The sequence below is a fragment of the Tachyglossus aculeatus genome, chromosome 2, assembly GCF_015852505.1.
Source record: "Tachyglossus aculeatus isolate mTacAcu1 chromosome 2, mTacAcu1.pri, whole genome shotgun sequence".
Taxonomy (NCBI): domain Eukaryota; kingdom Metazoa; phylum Chordata; class Mammalia; order Monotremata; family Tachyglossidae; genus Tachyglossus; species Tachyglossus aculeatus.
The window spans coordinates 93,035,352-93,057,186 of NC_052067.1; the positions used below are offsets into that span (position 1 = coordinate 93,035,352).

Below are 21,835 nucleotides of genomic sequence, written 5' to 3' on the forward strand. Positions count from 1 at the left end.
TCATACCTATTTGCATGGCTGATCTTTTTCTAGGCGTAATTTCCAAATCTGAATTCATAAACAGACTTTAATATATGCACTCTAGCAGGAAGAGTCTTTTGGTTGTCTAGGCACTGTCAAAGAGGAAAATGCGGCAGGTTGAGGGCTGCATGCAGAAGCGTTGATGTTCAGGGTCACGAGTAAAGTGCAGGATTTAAATGGCTGTGCTTGAATAAATATTTCATTTTCACACAAATGTTCCATCTATTAATTGGTATCTAATAGTGGGAGGAAAGGATTCAGAATTTCCAGGTATATTCTCAGCTCTATCAGTCACTTGGGAAATCCAACCTCTTTTCTTCAATTTCCCTCTCTGTAATATGGGAAAGCTACCATCCTGGGGCAAGCCTGTTGTTGGGTAGGGACCATCTCTATACGTTACCAACTTGTACTTCCCAAATGCTTAGGACAGTGCTCTGCACACAGTAAGTGCTCAATAAATACAATTGAATGAATGAATAGCACCTATGTCATATGCGTCCCCTAATAAAGATGATGGTAATTATTTGATAATAACGATAATGACAATGTGCTCGATAAATACCACTGATTGATTTATTGAATAATGGTAGAGAAGCAGCATGGCTCAGTGGAAAGAGCGCAGGCTTGGGAGTAAGAGGTTCTAATCCGGGCTCCGCTGCTTGTCAGATGTGACTTTGGGCAAATCACTTAAGTTCTCTATGCCTCAGTTACCTCATCTGTAAAATGGGGATTAAGACTGTGAGCTCCACATGGGACAATCTGATCACCTTGTAGCCCCCCCAGCGCTTACAACAGTGCTTGCACATAGTAAGCGCTTAAAAAAATCATTATTATTATTATTTGTCAAGCACTTGCTGTGTGACAAGCACTGTACTCAGTGGTGGCATATATACAAGATATTCAAGTTGGACACAGTCCCTGCTCCATATGGGGCTCATAGTCTAAGTAGGATTTAATTCCCATTTTACAGATAGAAAAACTAAAGCACAGAGAAGTGAAGTGACTCACCTAAGGACACAAAGCAGGCAAGTGGTGAAGCCTGGATTAGAACCCAGGTCCTCTGATTCCCAGGCCCATTCTCTTTCCATTAGGCCACCCTGCTCCCCTATCCCTACATCAAGTAGTCCGGTGCTCTGCACATAGTAAATGCTCAATAAATATGATTGAATGAATTTAATCAGTTATATTTGAGATCTTACCATGAGCAGAGTACAGTACTAAGTTTATGGAAGAGTACAATATAACAGAGGAGTAGCCTGGCCTAGTGGAAAGAGCACAGGCTTGGGAGTCAGAGGGCCTAGGTTCTAATCCTGGCTCTACCATATGCCTGCTGTGTGATCTTGGGCAAGTTACTTAACTTCTCTGTGCCTCAGTTGCCTCATTTGTAAAGTGGGAATTCAATACGCATTCTCCCTCATACTTAGAATGTGAGCCTTGTGTGGGACAGGGACTTTGTCTGACCTAATTATCTTGTATCTTCTGTAGTTCTTAAAACAGAGCTTGACACAGAGTAAGCACATAACAAATAACGGTATTACTATTATTATTATTATAAACAGAGTTCATTCATTCAGTCATATTTATTGAGTGGTTACTGTGTGCAGAGCACTATACTAAGAGTTGGTAGGCACATCATCTGCCCACAAGGAACTTCCAGTCTAGAGGGGAAGACAGACATTAATATAAACAAATTATGGCTATGTACATAAGTGCTGAGGGACTGAGGGTGGGGTGAATAGGGCAAAGGTGATACAACCAGGTGAAAGATAGCTTGCCTGAATTTTACTGTAAAGGATGAGTTTTCCGGTGTGCATTTCTGGGGATGGTTGTCTGGAACAAACTCCAAAAGTATCACACCTAGATGACAATGCAAGTATCTCAACATGGACCCCAAGGACCACATTCTCTTGGAGATCCATTTTAGGACTATGTGGGGGACTTAACTAAGGGCTCTGTATCACTGGTATGTGAGTTTAAGGTGAGTTTCAGACTCTAGATATATAAAGATCTGTTTCTGGCTTTCAGTATCAGAATATCGTGTTAGGATGCACTTTCACCCATTAGCTTTATGAATCTTATCCTCGTTCTATCTCCATCCTTCCCTAAATTCCAGCTTCCTTTAGGTGACCATGAAAAGATGGCAGTTATACCTGTGGTTAAAGTCTGGTTACTGGAGGGAAAATTAGGGATAGAGAGGGGAGTGTCAGGGATACTGGATGGTCTATTCTGAGGCCCAGGAGGTAAAATCAAAGATGAAGAGGGGAGAGAGTCAGGGGTATTAGACAGTTGATGCTGGGTCCTGGGAGGGAAAGTTAGGGATGGAGAGGGGAGCTATCATTATGGCCCCCTCTGAGTGCTCAGTTCATCTAAAAAAATAAGTTTTAAGTGGAAACAATGTAATTCAGGAACTGTTTTCATATGGGAACAAGGGTGTGGACACAAGGGGTGTGGACACAAGGGGTGTGGACACAAGGAGTGGACACTCTTGTCCTTGTGACCTCCCTTTTCCCTCTCCCAATTGGCAGTGCTTTTTAAATTTGGTTTCTGGCCCGGCCAACCTCTTCTCGAAATGTGGCATCCGTAATGGGGACTCAGCCGCCACAACACTAGGAACCAGGCTGGACTGGCTAGGCCAGAGGAGGAAGGAGGCCCAAATGGAAAGGGCATGGGACTGAGTGTCCGGAGACCTGGGCCTAAACCTCATCTTCGTCCCTGGCTTGCTGTGTGTCTGTGGGCAAGTCACTTAGCCCCTGGATGTCAGCTTCCCGATTAGAGTTGTATTAAGAGCCCCAAGTGGGATAGGGAATGGGTTAGAGCTCACTACTTTATATCCCTCTCGTGTTTAGCCTATAAGTGCTTAATAAAAGTCTTTATTATTATAGGCAATCTGGGAGAGAAGCACCACAAGCTTAAAAAAAAGACACAAGGGAAAGGAGGGTCATAAGCAGTGGGGAGAGGAGGGAACTCTGGGATGGTGGTCCATCCCTCTATTGTGAACACTGTCTTTCCTTAATTCTGTTTGAAGTCTTTAACTCTGTTTTTTTTTTTTAATAACTGCTATCACTGCTGGGTTCCATTTGTCCTGGAGCCTCCATCTCATTCTATAACTTAGTTTCTGCCTCCCAGGCTGATGGGGTTGGACCTTGGTGGGTTGGGAGACAGGCAGGTGTCAGAGGAGGAGGCTACAGTCTTGGACTTGCTCCTTGGCCCTTTATCTAGTTTGAGGTTGCCACTGTAATCCCAAGTCCATACTAGCCCCCCAGCCTTGGTAGCCCAGAAGGTGAGAACCACGAGTTATTGAAGGGGCTGTTAGTGGCAAGAATTAGTCGGTTGTATTTATTGAGCCCTTACTGTGTGCAGAGTGCTGTACTGAGCACTTGGGAGAGTACACTACAACAGTATAACAGACACATTCCCTGCCCACACCAGTCAGATTCCCAGTAGAACATAGCAGTGAGAGCAGTTGCTAAAAAAGAAAAAGACAAAAATAGGATGGGAAGGTGGGTGGCCATGGATTTGAGTGTGGAATTCAGGGAAGTGGGGCTGGAAAGCCAAGCGTAAGAATGAGGTAGGGCTGGGGAGGGACAGGGGTGAGGCTGCTTTTGCACAGAACACCCTAAAAGTTGAAACCCAAGCAAAAGCCACTTCAAGAATAAGGGGTTTCCACTGGGCTGATGTGAAGCCATGCACCTAGTAGAAAGGGCAGAGGCCTGGGAGTTAGAGGACCTGGGTTCTAATCCTGGCTCTGTCACTTGGTATCTGAGTGACCTTGAGTGAGTCACTTAACTTCTCTGTACCCCAGTTGGCTCATTCATTCATTCATTCATTCATTCGTATTTATTGAGCGCTTACTGTGTGCAGAGCACTGTGCGAAGCGCTTGGGAAGTACAAGTTGGCAACATACAGAGACGGTCCCTACCCAACAGTGGGCTCACAGCCTAGAAGGGGGAGACAGAGAACAAAACAAAACATATTAACAAAATAAAATAGAGTAAATATGTACAAATAAAATAGAGTAATAAATACATACAAACATATATACATATATACAGGTGCTGTGGGGAGGGGAAGGAGGTAAGGCTGGGGGGATGGGGAGGAGGGGGAGAGCTCATCCAAGTGAGTGTCTCGGATTTGGTGCCAAGCATTTGGCTGGCATGTATTTCCCTCATTTGCTAGTGTTTTTCATGCAGCTACTGCACTCTTCGCCAGGCAGTGCTCTGAAATGTTCTGAAGGTGTTCTGCAACTCCCTGGCTAGACCTGTGGTTTATTGGGATTGAGTGAGGGGCAGTGCTGATTTTAAGGAGAAACAATGTGGCCTAGCGGATACAACCCTTGGGAGGCAGAAGGACCAGCTCTGCCACTTGTCTGTTGTGTGACCTTGGGCAAGTCACTTCATTTCTATATGCCTCAGCAGCGTGACTCAGTGGAAAGAGCACGGGCTTGGGAGTCAGAGGTCATGGGTTCTAATCCCGACTCCACCACTTGTCAGCTGGGTGACTTTGGGCAAGTCACTTCACTTCTCTGTGCCTCTCAGTTCCCTCATCTGTAAAATGGGGACTAAGACTGTGAGCCCCACGTGGGACAACCTGATCACTTTGTATCCCTCCCAGTTCTTAGAACAGTGCTTTGGACACAGTAAGTGCTTAACAAATACCATCATCATCATCTAGTGTGCTTAATTTAAACAGAATGGAATCTTGGAGTTCTTGTTCCCAATATTACTGCAGACTTCCCTCTCTGCCCATCCCATGACCTCAGTTCCTACCTGTCTGGAGGAACTCCAGGGTTCAGTCTATAACTTAATTATCTCCATCCCTGCTTGCCCGCGAGAGCTTAAAACGAAACAGGGGACTTGGGTTTGTGAGGCCAAAATCAATAGCCATTAAGTGAATGAGGGCATTTTTAATCCAAGGAGCATCCGGGCTTCAGCGTCTGCATCACCAAAGGAGCTCTGTGTGGCCAGACAAAGAAGCCGACCGGCAGCTGAGAAGCAGCATGGCATAATGGATAGAGAATGGTCCTGGGAGTGAGAAGGCCATGGGTTCTAGTCCCGGCTCTGCCACTTGTCCGCTGTGTGACCTTGGGCATGTCACTTCTCTATGCCACAGTTCCTTCACTGTAAAATGGGGATTGAAACTGTGAACCCCACATAGGACAGGGACTGTGCACAACCCAATTGGCTTGTATTCAGCTTAGTGCAATGCCTGGCACATATTAAATGCTTTACAAACACCATAATTATTAATTATTATTGATCCACATCCCTTCAGTCCTCAGAGAGTGCCAAGGTCTGATTCAATAGACCTTTAAGAAAACCCACTTTAAGGTTTGGCAGGACTGCAGTGGGATGCCCAGAGTCCCCTGCTATCTTGTGCCACATGGAGAGGTCCAGGCAGAACCTGGGGAAGGTTGACAAAAGCGCTTAGTACCGTGCTCTGCACACAGTAAGCACTCAATAAATACGATTGAATGGATGAATGAAAGACACAAATAACGGGAAAATCTTTACTTGCACAGAGTTCTTGAATTCCTCCAACCATAACATTGGCATTGTGAAAATGTCAGACCGCAGAGAAGCAGCGTGGCTCAGTGGAAAGAGCACGGGCTTTGGAGCCAAGGGTTATGGGTCTGAATCTCAGCTCTGCCGATTGTCAGCTGTGTGACTTTGGGCAAGTCACTTAACTTCTCTGTGCCTCAGTTCCCTCATCAGTAAAATGGGGATTAATACTGTGAGCTCCCCGTGGGACAACCTGATCACCTTGTAACCTCCCCAGTGCTCAGAACAGTGCTATGCACATAGTAAGCGCTTAATAAATGCCATCATTATTGTCATTATTACTATTTGACATTCAGTTTAGAATGTAACACTGTACAACCCAGTTACTGAGTCTAATCAGTGGTCTACACAGCTCAGGACTCTGTCTCTGACAGGGGCCCCAGGTGACTGAAGGAATCATGTGAGGATGATCTCCTAGATACCACTGTAAAAAAACACAGAGAAGCAGCATGGCTCAGTGGAAAGAGCCCGGGCTTGGGAGTCAGAGGTCATGGGTTCTAATCCTGACTCCACCACTTGCCAGCTGTGTGACTTTGGGCAAGTCACATAACTTCTCTGTGCCTCAGTTCTCTCAGCCGTAAAATGGGGATGAAGACTGTGAACTCCACGTGGGACAACCTTGATTACCCTGTATCCCCCCCAGGGCTTAGAACAGTGCTTGGCACATAGTAAGCGCTTAACAAATACTAACATTATTAGAATTATTACTGCAGGAGATTACCAGCATAGGAAAAGACTTCTACTGACAGTAAAACATTTCCCCGTTATAACACCAATAATGAAAATATTTAATCGAGAGAGAGAGAGAGAGAGAGAGAGAGAGAGAGCACACTTGCAAGAGAACCTGGATTCTAATCCCAACTCTGCCACTTTTCTGCTGTGAGATCTTGGGTAAGTCACTTCTATTCTCTGTGCCTCAGTTACCTCATCTGTAAAATGGGGACTAAGACTCTGAGCCCCATGTGGGACAAGGACTGTGCCCAACACAATTTGCTTGTATCTTGTCTTGTCTTATGCCGTTGAGTCGTCTCCAACCCATAGTGACGCTATGGACACAGTTGCAGTCGGCAACATATAGAGACAGTCCCTGCCCAACAACAGGTGACCCTGAGAGGGAATTGCTTGTATCACCCCAGAGCCACTGCCCAAGCTAGGAATGGGTAGGACTCTCCCTCCCATAGTCAAGACTGTTAGAGTACTGGAAACTCTCCATTCATTCATTCATTCGATTGCATTTATTGAGCACTTACTGTGTGCAGAGCACTGTATTAAGCGCTTGGGAAGTACAAGTCGGCAATATATAGAGACGGTTCCTACCCAACAACGGGCAACCCTGAGAAGGAATTGCTTGTATCACCCCAGTGCTTAGTATAGTGCCCGCAACATAGGAAGCATTTAGTGTATACCACAATTATATAGATATAGATAAATACATATCTATGCATACATATATCTAAATATCTAAATATATATGTGTAAAGTCTTATACAACTTTAATTTTATACTACATATGTGTATATACACACACATATATACGTGTACATGTATTTACAAATGAAACAGGCCTTCCCAGACTGAGCCCCTCCTTCCTCTCCCGCTCTTCCCCCTCCCCATCCCCCTGCCTTACCTCCTTCCCCTCCGCACAATACCTGTATATATGTATATATGTTTGTACATATTTATTACTCTATTTTATTTGTACATATTTATTCTATTTATTTTATTTTGTTAATATGGTTTGTTATGTTCTCTGTCTCCCCCTTCTAGACTGTGAGTCCACTGTTGGGTAGGGATCGTCTCTCTATGTTGCCAACTTGTACTTCCCAAGCGCTTAGTACAGTGCTCTGCACACAGTAAGCGCTCAATAAATACGATTGAATGAATGAATGAATGAATGAATGAATGAATGAATGAATGAATGAACAGAAATTAACTACAGGAAAAATTGCTATGGTACAAACTGGTTCTCCTGAAACATTTCCCTCACCTCTCAAGCCTCAAGGCTCCCTATGAAATGGAACAAATCACATCCTTAGTGGTTCTGCTCTGTTTAGTACAGCTGGGCGCTGCAGGTGTTGCCCTAAAAATGTATCGTTTGTTTATTTTGCAACCCAGCGGTCGGAAAAGCAGGGTCGGGGAATGTGTGGCTTCCGTCGTGTGATTGGATGAAGTCGGGTGATGAAAAGGTAGTGGAGGAAGACAAGGTGCTCCAAGGCCCCAGGCAGAAGTCCTGGCTAGAGCTTACTGTCTGCTCCCCTGGTGAGACATGGTCCTTTCGGCTGACAAAGAGCTATCTGTCATCAGCAACACAGATACAGCTTTAGGGCAGCAGGGCTGGACTAAAACAAAGAAAATCGCCTTTTCTGGGAAAATCATAGCACATCTTTGGCAACAAACATTAGCAAACCATGGATTTTTGTAAATTTAAAAAGTAGTACCCTCTCTTCCAGGTAAAAGTACATACAGGTGCAACGTTCAGGTGGTTAAAAATTTTGCTCATTTACCATGAAAACAAGCTGTTCTGATACTCTTTCACTGAGGAGGAGGTGAACCGGGGTCTTTAGGTGGGCTTGTTTCACTGAACAAAAATTATTTCTGAAAATCCCTTGGGTTCTTTCAAGCTCACACATGACTGATCAGGAGAATTCTTTGCTCCACTTGACAGATCCGCTTGGTAAGTTGTTTTTTTTTAAAAAAATCACACAATCATGGGGTGATTGTAATCACGGGGTGATTGTACTAGGGTAAATGACTGACGTGATAACAAAGGAAAATGATAACACTAGGATAGTGACCTAGAGACTGCAGGACTGCAGACATCAAGGAATTAAATCCCCAGTAGAATGGTGGTAAAGTGGAGGGTCAATAATTTGACAGAACAAAAGCCCAGATGCCTGGCAAAGGAGAAGCCAGAGGACTCGGAGATGATGTCATGATTCCCACCATGGGTGTGGGGCGGAGAGGGGAAAGAGGGGAGGAATTGGTGTGGAAGCAGTTGACAGTGATTGAGAGAAGGGCTGGAGAGGTGAAGACTTGGGAGAAGAGAGAGACAGCACATTTAGTGAGATGTCACCCAGAGAGGGAGAGATAAATGAAGGGAGATAGTGAGGACAGAGCGGGGTTAAAAAATAGATTTATGGGGACTCAGAGACTGGAAATGAGGGAAAGAGGAAAGGGCGAGAATTCTGAAGAAAAAAACAAACCCCAAAACAATAACTAAAATCCCTAAAAGTGTATTCAGAAATGAAAGAAAAATGTACAACAATATATAACCACTCACAGATTACATAACATTACATACATAACATATTCATTCATTCATTCAGCTGTACTTATTGAGTGCTTACTGTGTGCAAAGCATTGTACAAGTGCTTGGGAGAGTACCTGCATAAGAATTGCTATCATTTATAATATGCATACTAGGGAGGGGATTATATCTCCTAATATGTGTATGTGATTGCCTGAGTGTGTATAGACATCACGTCTCAGTTTAAACAGGACAGTTCAGATTTTTTGTTTTAATGGTATGTGCCAAGCACTGTACTAAGTGCTGAGGAGCAGTGTGGCTCAATGGAAAGAGCATGGGCTTGGGAGTCAGAGGTCATGAGTTCAAATCCCGGCTGCGCCACTTGTCAGCTGTGTGACTTTGGTCAAGTCACTTCACTTCTCTATGCCTCAGTTTCCTCATCTGTAAAATGGGGATTATTACTGTGAGCCCCACGTGGGACAGCCTGATCACCTTGTATCCTCCCCAGTGCTTAGAACAGTGCTTTGCACATAGTAAGCACTTAACAAATGCTGTCATTATTATTATTATTATACAAAGTCAAGTAGGTTGAAACAGTTGATGTCCCACATGAGGCTCATAGTCTTAATCCTCATTTACAGATGAGAAAACTGAGGCACAGAGAAGTTAAGTGAGTCATCCAAGGTCAGACAGCAGAAAGTGACAAGAGTTGGGATTGGAACTCAGGTCCTTCTGACCCCTGGGCCCATGCTCTATCCACTAGGCCACAATGCTTCTCTAGGTTTGTGATGGTTATATGGGCACATTTAGAAAAATATATCAATATCCAAGAACTGGGACTATTCTGGACCAGCTGATCAGTTTCTTTCAATGGGTCCCTCACATAGTTTTTAATTTTGCACATTTAACAAGAAAACATGCTGTTCTGTTTCTGTTTCACTGGGAAGGATGAGGGGAGGCGGGGAAGGAGGTGTTTTTAAGTTGACCTCTTTCACTGAACAAGAATCATTTTTGAAAGCTCCTTGAGTGTTTTCAAGTTGACATATTTTGTATCACTGTAATAGCTTGGCCAACTATGTCTAGGCCTGAGCAGTCAATCAGTCACTCAATCATATTCATTGAGCACTTACTGTGTGCACAGCATTGTACTGAGCACTTGGGAGAAAACAACATAACAATAAACAGACACATTCCCTGCCCACCGTGAGCTTACATTCTAGGGGGGTGGAGAAGACAGACATTAATATGAATAAATAAAATTACAGATCTATAAATAAGTGCTGTGGGCCCGGTCAGTTTAGTTGCCAAAGCATGCTGGAATTTATAGATCAGGCATTTTTGAATAGTGGAGAAGTGTAGCTGCTTATTCTCCCCCCCACACCACTCTAATTACCCATGTTTATGGTAATCAAGGGGAAATGACAAGATGTATGCAGTTGCGATGATGTTGCAAAGTCCTGATTTTCAATAAAAACAACAGTCAGTCTAGCTCATGTACCTTAAGGAGTTCAGCAAGGATGATAGTGTTTTAGGTCACTGGTGCCAGATTAAAGACTAATATGCCCTAATTTCCCCTTTGACCTGTTATGGTGAGAGCGGGCGGGTGACTAGCATGCATAATAACCTAATGGTGTGGGAAAAACAAGTCTATTGTCCTACGAGTTCACCACGAGAATGAGAATGTGATCCTCCTATCAGGGTTCTATGTAGGGATCCAGTATTTCTGTACAAAGGTCCAGACAGCAGAGGAAGAACAGTCTGGGGTCAGGCTGGGGTAGTGTGGTGGCTGAATGACGTGCTCTACCTTTCTTACCCAAAGAGGGTCCCATTACAGAAATCATGGAGGATGCTCTTGTCAAGGCAGAATACAATATGGGAGGGGGATGGAGAAAGGGGTTGTTTTCTCCCCCCAGATGTGGACAGCTCACAGTTCACTCTGTACAGTTGAGGTAGGAGACTGGGGCCAAATGGATCTATAAGTAAATCTAGTTAGACTTGACCAAGAGATACTGAGTGACTTCCTCCTGGAGAGGCAGTATGGCATAATGGATAGAGCATGGGTCATGGGTTCTAATCCTGACTCTGCCACATGTCTGCTGGGTCATCATGGACAAGTCGCTTCACTTCTCTGTGCATCAGTTACCTCATCTGTAAAATGAGGATTGAGACTGTGAGCCCCTTTGGAACAGGGACTGTGTCCAACCTGATTTGCTTTTATCCACCCCAGTGCTTAGTACAGTGCTTGGCACATAGTAAGTGCTTAATATGATTATTATTATTATTATTATTAACCAGGAAACAAAGTGGAGAACAAGTTAAAAGGAATCAAAGAGACAATGTAAAGGAAAGAATTATAGTAGAACTTGTACTACTACAGCAGTAGAACTTGCACAAAAGGAGAAAGAGGAGGAAAGTCTCTAGACTGTAAGCCCTCTTTGGGCAGGGAAAATGTCTGTTATATTGTTGTGTTGTACTTTCCCACGTGTTTAGTACAGTGCTCTGCACACAGTAAAGTGCTCAATAAATATGACATTGCTTGATTGAAGAACCAGAGAAGAGTTTACAGGTAATCATAATTCAGGCTTTTCTTTAGGGCAGGAAAGAACCCTAAAGATAAATGGTTCAGGGAAGGAGAAACCCGAGGAAAGTAAGAGGAAATATTTGAGAAAGGGTAAATGAAGTGGTCAGGGGATGGATGTGGAGTGGTCTTGGTTTTAGAGGAAGGTGTGTTAGAAATGAAGATGAGAGGAAGGAGAGAGAGAGAGGCACAAAGAGAGTGAAAAGTGGAAGAGAGGCACAATGAGAGAGAGAGAAGGAAGGAAAGCAAGACAGTAAATAAAAGAGAGCCAGAAGAGATGGGGAAAGGTGGAATGAATAGGGGAAAAAAAGAGAAGAGAATGTAGGAGAAAGAAGGGAGTGAGATGGAAGGAGCAGGGATAGGATGAGAAAAAGGAAGATACGACATGCATACAAACCTTACCCTTAAGGAAATCAGAAGACTGGACAAAGATGAAGGAGGGGGAGAAGAAGTAGTAGAAGAAATTTAGTAGTAATAGTAGTAGTAGTAGTAGTAGTAGTAGTAGTAGTAGTAGTAGTAGTAGTAGTAGCAGTAGTAGAAGAAATAATAGCAGGTAAATAATAGGGATAAAAATATTAGGGATGAGAGCAGTGTGGCTTAGTGGCAAAATCCCAGGCTTGGGAGTCAGAGGCTGTGGGTTCAAATCCTAGCTCCTCCGCTTATAATAATAATAATGGCATTTAAGTGCTTACTATGTGCAAAGAACTGTTCTAAGCGCTGGGGAGGATACACGGTAATCAGGTTGTCCCATGTGGGGCTCACAGTCTTAATCCCCATTTTACAGATGAGGTAACTGAGGCACAGAGAAGTTAAGTGGCTTGCCCAAGGCCACACAGCAGACATGTGGTGGAGCCGGAATTCGAACCCATGACCTCTGACTCCCAAGCCCGTGCTTTTCCCACTGAGCCACCCTGCTTCCCACAGCCACGTTGCTTCCCACAGCCACGCTGCTTCCCATCAGCTGCTTCTTATCAGCTGTGTGACTTTGGGCAAGTCACTTAACTTCTTTGTGGCTCAGTTACCTCATCTGTAAAATGAGGATGAAGACTGTGAGTCCCAGTGAGACAACCTGATGACCTTGTATCTATCCCCAGTGCTTAGAACAGGGCTTGGCACACAGTAAGCCCTTAACAAATACCAACACCCCCCTCCCCCAAAAAAAACCTGAAACAAGGATACCTGCAGAGAAAAGAAACGCTATTGCAATGTGGTTTTTTCCAGAGCCACTTAGGATAAGGTGTTGGATCAGAAGTAACAGAGACAAGAACAGAGTCATCTGAGAAGAACAAGGGCAGGTGTTGTTGTAGGAAGATGAGAGAAATAGATTTGAGCTGAGGAAAGAGGACGGAATTATGAACAGGCATTCCAAAGCTGGAGGAAGGAAAGGAACCATGTGGGTTGGAAAGAGTTGATCAGTTTCTAAATCATAATTATATTGGTTGGGGAAATCAGAGGTGCTGGAAAAGCATTCCAGATGGATGTTTTCAGTGCCGTGTAAATAGTATTTAGCTTAAGTGTATTTATACACATTTTCTATTCTGTTTTACTCGTGTAACACGCTGAACAATAAATTATCTTGCTTATTATATCTTTGTCATTCTGGAGCCTCTTCTCATCCTTCTTGCGCTAATGCAACTTCTTACTGTAAAATACCAACACACACCCTACTGCTATTATTCTACCACCTACCACTGGGTTTAGCTTTCTGAGGATGAGCGAGTTGCTATCAAGGTTTCTTTCCAAAAATGTTAAACTATTCACACTGCAACACTTCTTTTTTATGTGCTGAAGAACCAGTTGCTCCCCAGAGAATAATCTACAGGTAGGGTTTGAGACGAGATTGTCTCCCCGGCACACACAGTGACTCTATCGTCTCAGTAACTCCTCGCTTTCAGCACCATGCCTGTAAATATTGATTTAGAAATTCATTTTCTTTATTTATTTTCTCATTTTACTGCTATTATTATTTATATCTATGTTTTTCCTCCTTTTTATGGTATTTATTTAGCTCTTACTCTGTGCAGGGCACTGTATTAAATGCTGGGGTAGATACAAGTTAATCAGGGTGGACATGGTCCCTGTCTCACATGGGGCTCACGTTCTTATCCCCATTTTACAGATGAGGTAATTGAGGCATGGACAAGTGACATGACATGCCCAAGGTCACACTGCAGACAGTTGGCAGAGTTGCATTAGAACCCAGATCCTTCTGACACCCAGGCCCCTGCTCTAATCCACATTAAACAGAAACTCCTCGCCATTGGCTTTAAAACACTCAATCACTTTGCCCCATCCTACCTCACCTTGCTATTCTCCTACTACAACCCGGCCTGCAGATTAGCATCCCTTTGTGCTAGCCTTCTCACTGTGCCTCAATCTCATCTACCTGGTCACCAAACTCTTGCTCATGTCCTGCCTCTGGCCTTGAAAGCCCTCCCTCCTCATATCTGATAGTCAATTATTCTCCCCCACTTCAGAGCCTTATTGAAGACACATCTCCCCCAAGAAACCTTCCCTAAGACCTCCTTTTCTCTTCTTCCACTCCCCTCTGTGTCTTGCTTCCTTTATTTATCCCCCTCCCAGCTTCACAGTACTTCATTCATTCATTATTATTATTATTGAGCACTTACTGTGTGCAGAGAAATGTACTAAGCACTTAGGAGAGTACAACATAACAGAGTTGGTTGACACGTTCCCCGTCCACTATGAGCACACTGCTTAGTGAGAGTTTACCGTCCTCAACAATGGACAATGGAGAAAGCTTTTGAGTGTCAGTCTCACTGTTTCCAGGTTACCTACATAATAATAATAATAATAATAATGGCATTTGTTAAGCGCTTACTATGTGCAAAGCACTGTTCTAAGCCCTGGGGGAGATACAGGGTGATCAGTTTGTCCCACGTGGGGCTCACAATCTTAATCCCCATTTTACAGATGAGGTAACTGAGGCTCAGAGAAGTTAAGTGACTTGCCCAAGGTCACACAGCAGACAGGTGGGGGAGCCAGAATTCGAACCCGTGACCTCTGACTCCAAAGCCCGGGCTCTTTCCATTGAGCCATACTGCTTCTCTATGTCAATTAATCAGGTCAGAGACAGTCCCTGTCCTACATAGAGCTCACATTCTTTTTACAGATGAAGGAACTGGGGCCCAGATAAGTGAAATGACTCATCCAATGTCACTCAGCAGATCAAGCGCTTAGTGCAGTGCTTTATACACAGTAAGTAGTAAGTGCTCAATAAATACGATTGAATGAATGAATGAATGAATGAACAAGAGGTGGAGGTGGGATTAGAATCCAGGTCCTTCTGATGCCCAGGACCATGCTCTATCCATTAGGACATGTTGCATGTAACAAGAAAGCGATCCATACCAGTGCTCTTATCAGGGAACTAACCTACATTTTGGCGATTAGTTGGTGGCATCTCTGTGCCTCAGTTACTTCATCTATAAAATGGGGATTGACTGTGAGCCCCCGTGGGACAACCTGATCACCTTGTAACCTCCCCAGCGCTTAGAACAGTGCTTTGCACATAGTAAGTGCTTAATAAATGCCATTATTATTATTATTACTATTATTAATGTGTTTCCTGGCACCCATACTGTTTTATGCTTCTTTTTCCTTACAAAAAAGGTCTCAAATTGTGATATATATGAAAATTAAAATGATGCCATGAAGAAGTTCTGGCTTTTTGAAATGGTATTCAGTAGGCATTAACTCTCTGTCAAGCCCCGTTCTGAGCTCTGGGGTAGATATAAAATAATCAGGTTAGACAGTGTCCCCGTCCCACATGGGGCTCACTGTCTAAGTCAGAGGTAGGAGGATTTAGTTCCCATATTACCAATGAAGTACCTGAGGCCCAGATAAGTGACTTGCCCAAGGTCACACGGTAGACAGGTGGGGTAGTTGGAATTAGAACCTGGGTCCTCTGACTCCCAAGCCTGTGCTCTTTCTAGTACGTGACACAATTAAATGTCCTTCTCTTTTTTGTCAAGAATTTTGACACAAATGAACTCCTGCAATAACTCCAGGAGCATGTGCTGTAATACCAATCAATCAGTCAATCGTATTTATTGAGTGCTTACTGTGTGCAGAGCACTGTAAGCGCTTGGGAAGTACAAGTTGGCAACGTATAGAGACAGTCCCTACCCAACAGTGAGCTCACAGTCCAATACCACCCAAACATGGTCTACTAAAACCTGCTAGAATCTCAGGCTCAGCTCTGATGGCTTGTCATCAGCCCTTTTCCTGTTGCATGTGACAGGGAAGACAGTTATCATTCGGTCACAGCCACTAAAGACATATGGGGAGTTCAGAGGTGTCAAGATTCATCCCTATTTAGGGATATCCCTCCTATGGCTCGGAAACTAGCTGGAATTTCCTTGTAACCATTAGTGCTTTTTCACAAGCCCATGATTTGGTGACTTTGGCAATTTTTGGTAGAGCGCTTTCCTCTTCCCAGAGTAATTTTAATCATGCTGGGCACATTTTGTCTTCAGATCACCTCTGTGAGGTGGCTACTTTTATTATCACTTTGCAGATAGGGTTACGGAGGTCCACAGAATTTGAGTGACTTGCCCAGTGGAAGAGCTGGGGCCAGATCCATGATCTTTCCACTAAGCCACACTACCTTTTGAGGGGCATCTGACTGATGAACTTTGTGGTTGGAGAGGGTGGAGAGGGTTATCTATCTTACGTCAGGAAAATCCTGTGGGGAAACGGCATTTAAAAGAGCTTGGCCTATTATAAGAATGGTTTGCCCTCCTGCTCCTCATGTGACTGGTTCAAGACTCAAAGTACATAGCTGTTTTTCACCATCAAAGGTATTTATTGAGCATTTACTGTGAGTCAAGCACTGTACTAGGTGTGTGGGAGAGAAGCAGTGTGGCTCAGTGGAAAGAGCCCGGGCTTTGGAGTCAGAGGTCAGGGGTTCAAATCTTGGCTTCACCAGTTGTCAGCTGTGTGACTTTGGGCAAGTCACTTAACTTCTCTGGGCCTCAGTTACCTCATGTGTAAAATGGGGATTGACTGTGAGCCCCCTGTGAAACAACCTGATCACCTTGTAACCACCCCAGCGCTTAGAACAGTGGTTGGCACATAGTAAGCACTTAATAAATGCCATTATTATTATTATTACAACAAAACAGAGTTGGTAGACATGATTCTTGCCCTCAAGGAGCTTACAGTCCAGTTCGGGAAATGTTCTATGTAATGATACATGCTGAAATGCTCTATGTGTTGTTTTGGGGACAGAGGACATGATGGAGCTGTTTCTGGGAGCAATATCCTAGAGCCAACAGGCCTAATCTATTTAATCCCATTAAATAGTGCTGTATTTTTAAAATACTTGTTAAGCACTTACTAGTCATTCATTCAATCATATTTATTGAGCACTTACTGTGTGCAGTGCACCATATTAAGTGCTTGGAAAGTACAGTTCAGCAACAGAGATAATAATAATAATAATAGCATTTTTATTAAGTGCTTGCTATGTGCAAAGCACTGCTCTAAGCATTGAGAAAGTTACAAGGTGATCAGCTTGTCCCATGGGGGGCTCACAGTCTTAATCCCCACATTACAGATGAGGGAATTGAGGCCCAGAAAAGTGAAGTGACTTGCCCGAAGTCACACAGCTGACAATTGGCGGAGCCGGGACTTGAACCCATGACCTCTGGCTCCAAAGCCCGGGCTCTTTCCACTGAGCCACACTGCTTTTCTAATAATCCCTGCCCGCAACGGGCTCACAGTCTAGAAGGGGGGAGGCAGATACCGAAACAAGTAAACAGGCATCAGTAGCATCAGTATAAATAAATAGAATTATAGCTATATACACATCACTAATATAAATAAATAGAATTAAAAATATGTGTATATATATATATATATACGCAAGTGCTCTGAAGCGGGCAGTGGGGTAGAACAAAGGGAGCAAGTTGGGGTGAAGGGTGGGGGGAGCAGAGAAAAAAGACACTATGTGTCAAGCACTGTCCTAACATTGGGCAGGTACAAATCAATCAGGTCGGACACAGACCCTGTCCCTCATGGGACTCACTGTAGGAAGAAGAACACGTATTGAATTCCCCTAAAGTTGAGGGAACTGAAGTACAGAAAACTTAAGTGACTTGTCCGGGGTCATACCACAGGCAAGTGATTGAGCTGGGATGAGAACCCAGGTCCTCTGACTCTCAGCCCCTTGCTCTTTTCAATCAATCAATCGTATTTATTGAGCACTTACTGTGTGCAGAGCACTGTACTAAGCACTTGGGAAGTACAAGTTGGCAACATATAGAGACGGTCCCTACCCAACAGTGGGCTCACAGTCTAGAGGGGGGAGACAGAGAACAAAACAAAACATATTAACAAAATAAAATAAATAGAATAGATATGTATGAGTAAAATAAATAAATAGAGTAATAAATACGTACAAACATATATACATATATACAGGTGCTGTGGGGAAGGGAAGGAGGTAAGGCAGGGGGGATAGAGAGGGGGCAGAGGGGGAGAGGGAGGAGGGGGCTCAGTCTGGGCCACATTGCTTCCCTGCAAGTACTTAAGTCGACGGCCAGCAAGTTTTAAGGCTGGGCATCAATTCGCGGGAGCACAATCCAGGAGAAAGGACATTGTGGGCAATACTTTCATTGTTGCCAAAATCCCACATTTTTTCTCTTGTTCTGCTCACTGATGCCCCATAGAGCCTTTAAAACCTGTGTTCTCAACCGACGCAGGACCCGCGTACTATGAAGAAATGAACTTCTAGGCCCTCATCTCGGCCTGCTAGTAGAGAGAGAGAGAGTTAAATGCACTTCTCCTATATGTCTTATTCCCTGGAATTAGGGCCCTGGTATAATCGAGCTCAATCAATGATATTTATTGAGTGCTTACTGTGCTTACTGTACTAAGTGCTTGGGAGAGGATAACACAAAAGAACTGATAGATGTTTCTACATGAAGCAGCGTGGCATAGTGAGAAGCAGCATGGTGTAGTGGAGAGAGCACAGGTGTGGGATTCAGAAGGTCATGGGTTCTAATCCCGGCTCCATCGCTTGTCTTCTGTGTCACCTTGGGCTGCATAGAGAAGCAGCGTGGCTCAGTGGAAAGAGCACGGGCTTTGGAGTCAGGGGTCATGGGTTCGAATTCCGGCTCCGCCAATTGTCAGCTGTGTGACTTTGGGCAAGTCACTTAACTTCTCTGTGCCTCAGTTCTCTCATCTGTAAAATGGGGATTAAGACTGTGAGCCCCCCATGGGACAACCTGATCTCCTTGTAACCTCCCCAGCCCTTAGAACAGTGCTTTGCACATAGTAAGCGCTTAATAAATGCCATCAAAAAAAAACGTCACTTCACTTCTCTGGGCCTCAGTAACCTCATCTGTAAAATGGGGATTGAGACTGCAAGCCCCACGTGGGACAAGGATTGTGTCCAACCTGATTACCTGGTATCTCCCCCAATGCTTAGTACTGTGCCTGTCACATAGTAAGTGCTTAACAAATACCATTATTATTATTATTATTATTATTATTATTATTATTATTATTATTATTCCCACATAGAGATTAAGAGGATATGGGCCATCCTTTCTGAGGTTTCTAGTGATACAGCAATAGTAGAGAAGCAGCATGGCTGAGTATGTAGACCACGGGTCTGGGAGTCATTCATTCATTCAATCGTATTTATTGAGCGCTTACTGTGTGCAGAGCACTGTACTAAGCGCTTGGGAAGTACAGGTTTGCAACATATAGAGACGGTCCCTACCCAACAGCGGGCTCACAGTCTAGAAGTCAGATGGACTTGAGTTCTAATCCCTGATCCTCCATTTGTCTACTGTGTGAATTTAGACAAGTCATTTCACTTCTCTGTGCCTCGGTTTCCCCAAGTGTAAAATGGGGATTAAGACTAAGAGTCCCATGTGGGACATGGGCTTTGTCCATCCAGATTATCTTGTATCTACCCCATGATTAGTACAGAGCCTGGCACACAGTGAAACCTTAACGAATACCATAAAAAAAATTTCAATCAATGAGTTTTTATTGAATGCCTTTATTGTGCAGAGCACTGTACTAAGGACCCGGGAGAACACAAGATAATGGAGTTGGTAGACACACTCCCTGACCACAATTCTCGTAAATCATGGTCGTGAGCACTGGCTCTCTCTTCTGCTGGCCCGATGCAGGAATCTGCCTACTTAACACCTGTAATCACTGATGAGGGGAGCAGATTTCTAGGCCTCCATCAGCTCTACTTTGCTGAGCTTTCTCACCACACAGCCTCCATTAGGAAGGACTGTGGAGAAAGCTGGAGAATCACAGTCCTTGTACTCCTTTTACTTTATCTCTGAACCTCTAAACACATACCTGGATGACAAGGGGGAGAATGTGTTCTCTCTTCACACAAATCAATCAATCAATGGTATTTCTTTAGCTTACTAAGTGTAGAGCATTGTACTAAGTGCTTGGGAGAGTACAATATAACAGGGTTAGCAGACATGCTTCCTTCCCATAAGCCCGGGCTTGGGAGCCAGAGGTCATGGGTTCGAATCCCAGCTCCGCCACTTGTCAGCTGTGTGACCTTGGGGAAGTCACTTAACTTCTCTGAGCCTCAGTTCCCTCATCTCTAAAATGGGGATTAAGACTGTGAGCCCCACGTGGGACAACCTGATCACCTTGTCTCCCCCCCAGCGCTTAGAACAGTGCTTTGCACATAGTAAGCGCTTAACAAATTCTATCACTATTATTATTATTATTATAACAAGCTTCCCATCTAGAGGAGGAGACAGATGTTAATATAAATAAATGAGTAATTTATAATACATACTTTAAAGATGAATATGTAAGTGCTGTCCTCTCAGGGTCATATCTGGAGAGTTTCCAATACTCTATCAGTCTTGACTATCATCATCATCATCAATCATATTTATTGAGCGCTTACTGTGTGCAGAGCACTGTACTAAGCGCTTGGAAAGTACAAGTTGGCAACACTTAGAGACAGTCCCTACCCAACAGTGGGCTCACAGTCTATGGAAGGGAAAGTCAAGCAGAGGACTATCTATTCCATTCCTAGCTTGACCAGTGGCTAGAGAGTGGAAGGCAATCTGCTACATGTCAAAACTCACCTGCTCTGGACAGCAGTGGCATGGGAGAGATTTGAGGGCGAGACTCAATTTTGCTGTGTGGAAGGAGGCAGTGATAAACCACTTCTGGATTTTTACCAAGGACACTGTATGGATACGCTTGAATGAATATACTACCAGAATGATCGCAGAGGGAGGTGGGGCGTTCTGGAAGAGATGTGTCCATGGCGTCACTATGGTTCAGAGATAACTTGTCAGCATAGGACAAGGCATAAGTGCTCTGGAATTGAGAATGGGGCGAATATCAAATGCTCAAATGTCACAGATCCACAGACACAGAAGGGAACGTACTGGAGGCCCCCTCCACACATGCACAATAGTCCTTTCCTTCACAGCATCCTCTAGACTGTAAGCTCTTTGTGGGTAGGGACCATGTCTGCCAACTCTGTTATATTATACTCTCCCTAGTGTGTGTTCTGCACATGGTAAGCTCTCAATAAATAACATGCATTGATTGATTGATAGTGGGAGAGTCAGGGGGTGGGGGCAACCCAAACCAAGTCCCTATCCTAATCGGCTGAAAACATGAAGGACTGTGGCGAGTGTCTGCACTGCTACCAGGCTTGTTTTACAACCCTGTGATGTACAAAATAATAACAGTGATAAAAATAATTATGGTATTTATTAAGCGCTTACTATTCTAAACGCTGGGGTAAATACAGGGTATTCAGGTTGTCCCACACGGGGCCCACACTTTTAATTCCCATTTTACATATGAGGTAACTGAGGCACAGAGAAGTTAAGTGACTTGCCCAAAGTCACACAGCAGACAAGTGACAGAGAGGGATTAGAACCCACGACCTCTGACTCCCAAGCCATTGATCTGCCCACTAAGCCACGCTGCTTCTCTGCACTCTGTACTTCCCTGTTCCTGCTGAGGAAACAGTGTGGCAAGCCAAAGCAGATTCACGAGGAGACATTTCAACACTGAAATGTGACAGTGCCTCACGAGAGTTTCAGATCTCAGTACATTCATGAAAAGCATTGGACCAGAAAACCAACCTTGGAGGTGTTTTTTCAACCTCTGCAACTTTCTCTGCCCAGAATATTGGGACCCTGGTTCCAGGACCATGCTCCTATTTTGAAAAATTGTCCTTTAGTAACTACAATAATAATAATAGCAACAATAATAACAGAGGTAGTAATTGTGGTTCTTGGTAAATGCTTATTATGTGACCAGCACTGAGCACAGGATAGATGCGACACAATCAGATCAGAACAAGTACCTGACTTAGATGGGGCCCCCAGTCTAAGGGGGAGAGAGACAGTCATTTATTCCTCATTTTACCGATGAGGAAACCGA

General features: G+C 44.0%; 1 protein-coding gene across 2 annotated transcripts in view; it reads right to left on the bottom strand.

Moving 5' to 3' along the window:
* Positions 1–21,835, bottom strand: part of NKAIN2 (sodium/potassium transporting ATPase interacting 2) — a 1,260,259-nt gene that overhangs the window by 175,688 nt on the left and 1,062,736 nt on the right. The window lies entirely within an intron of this gene.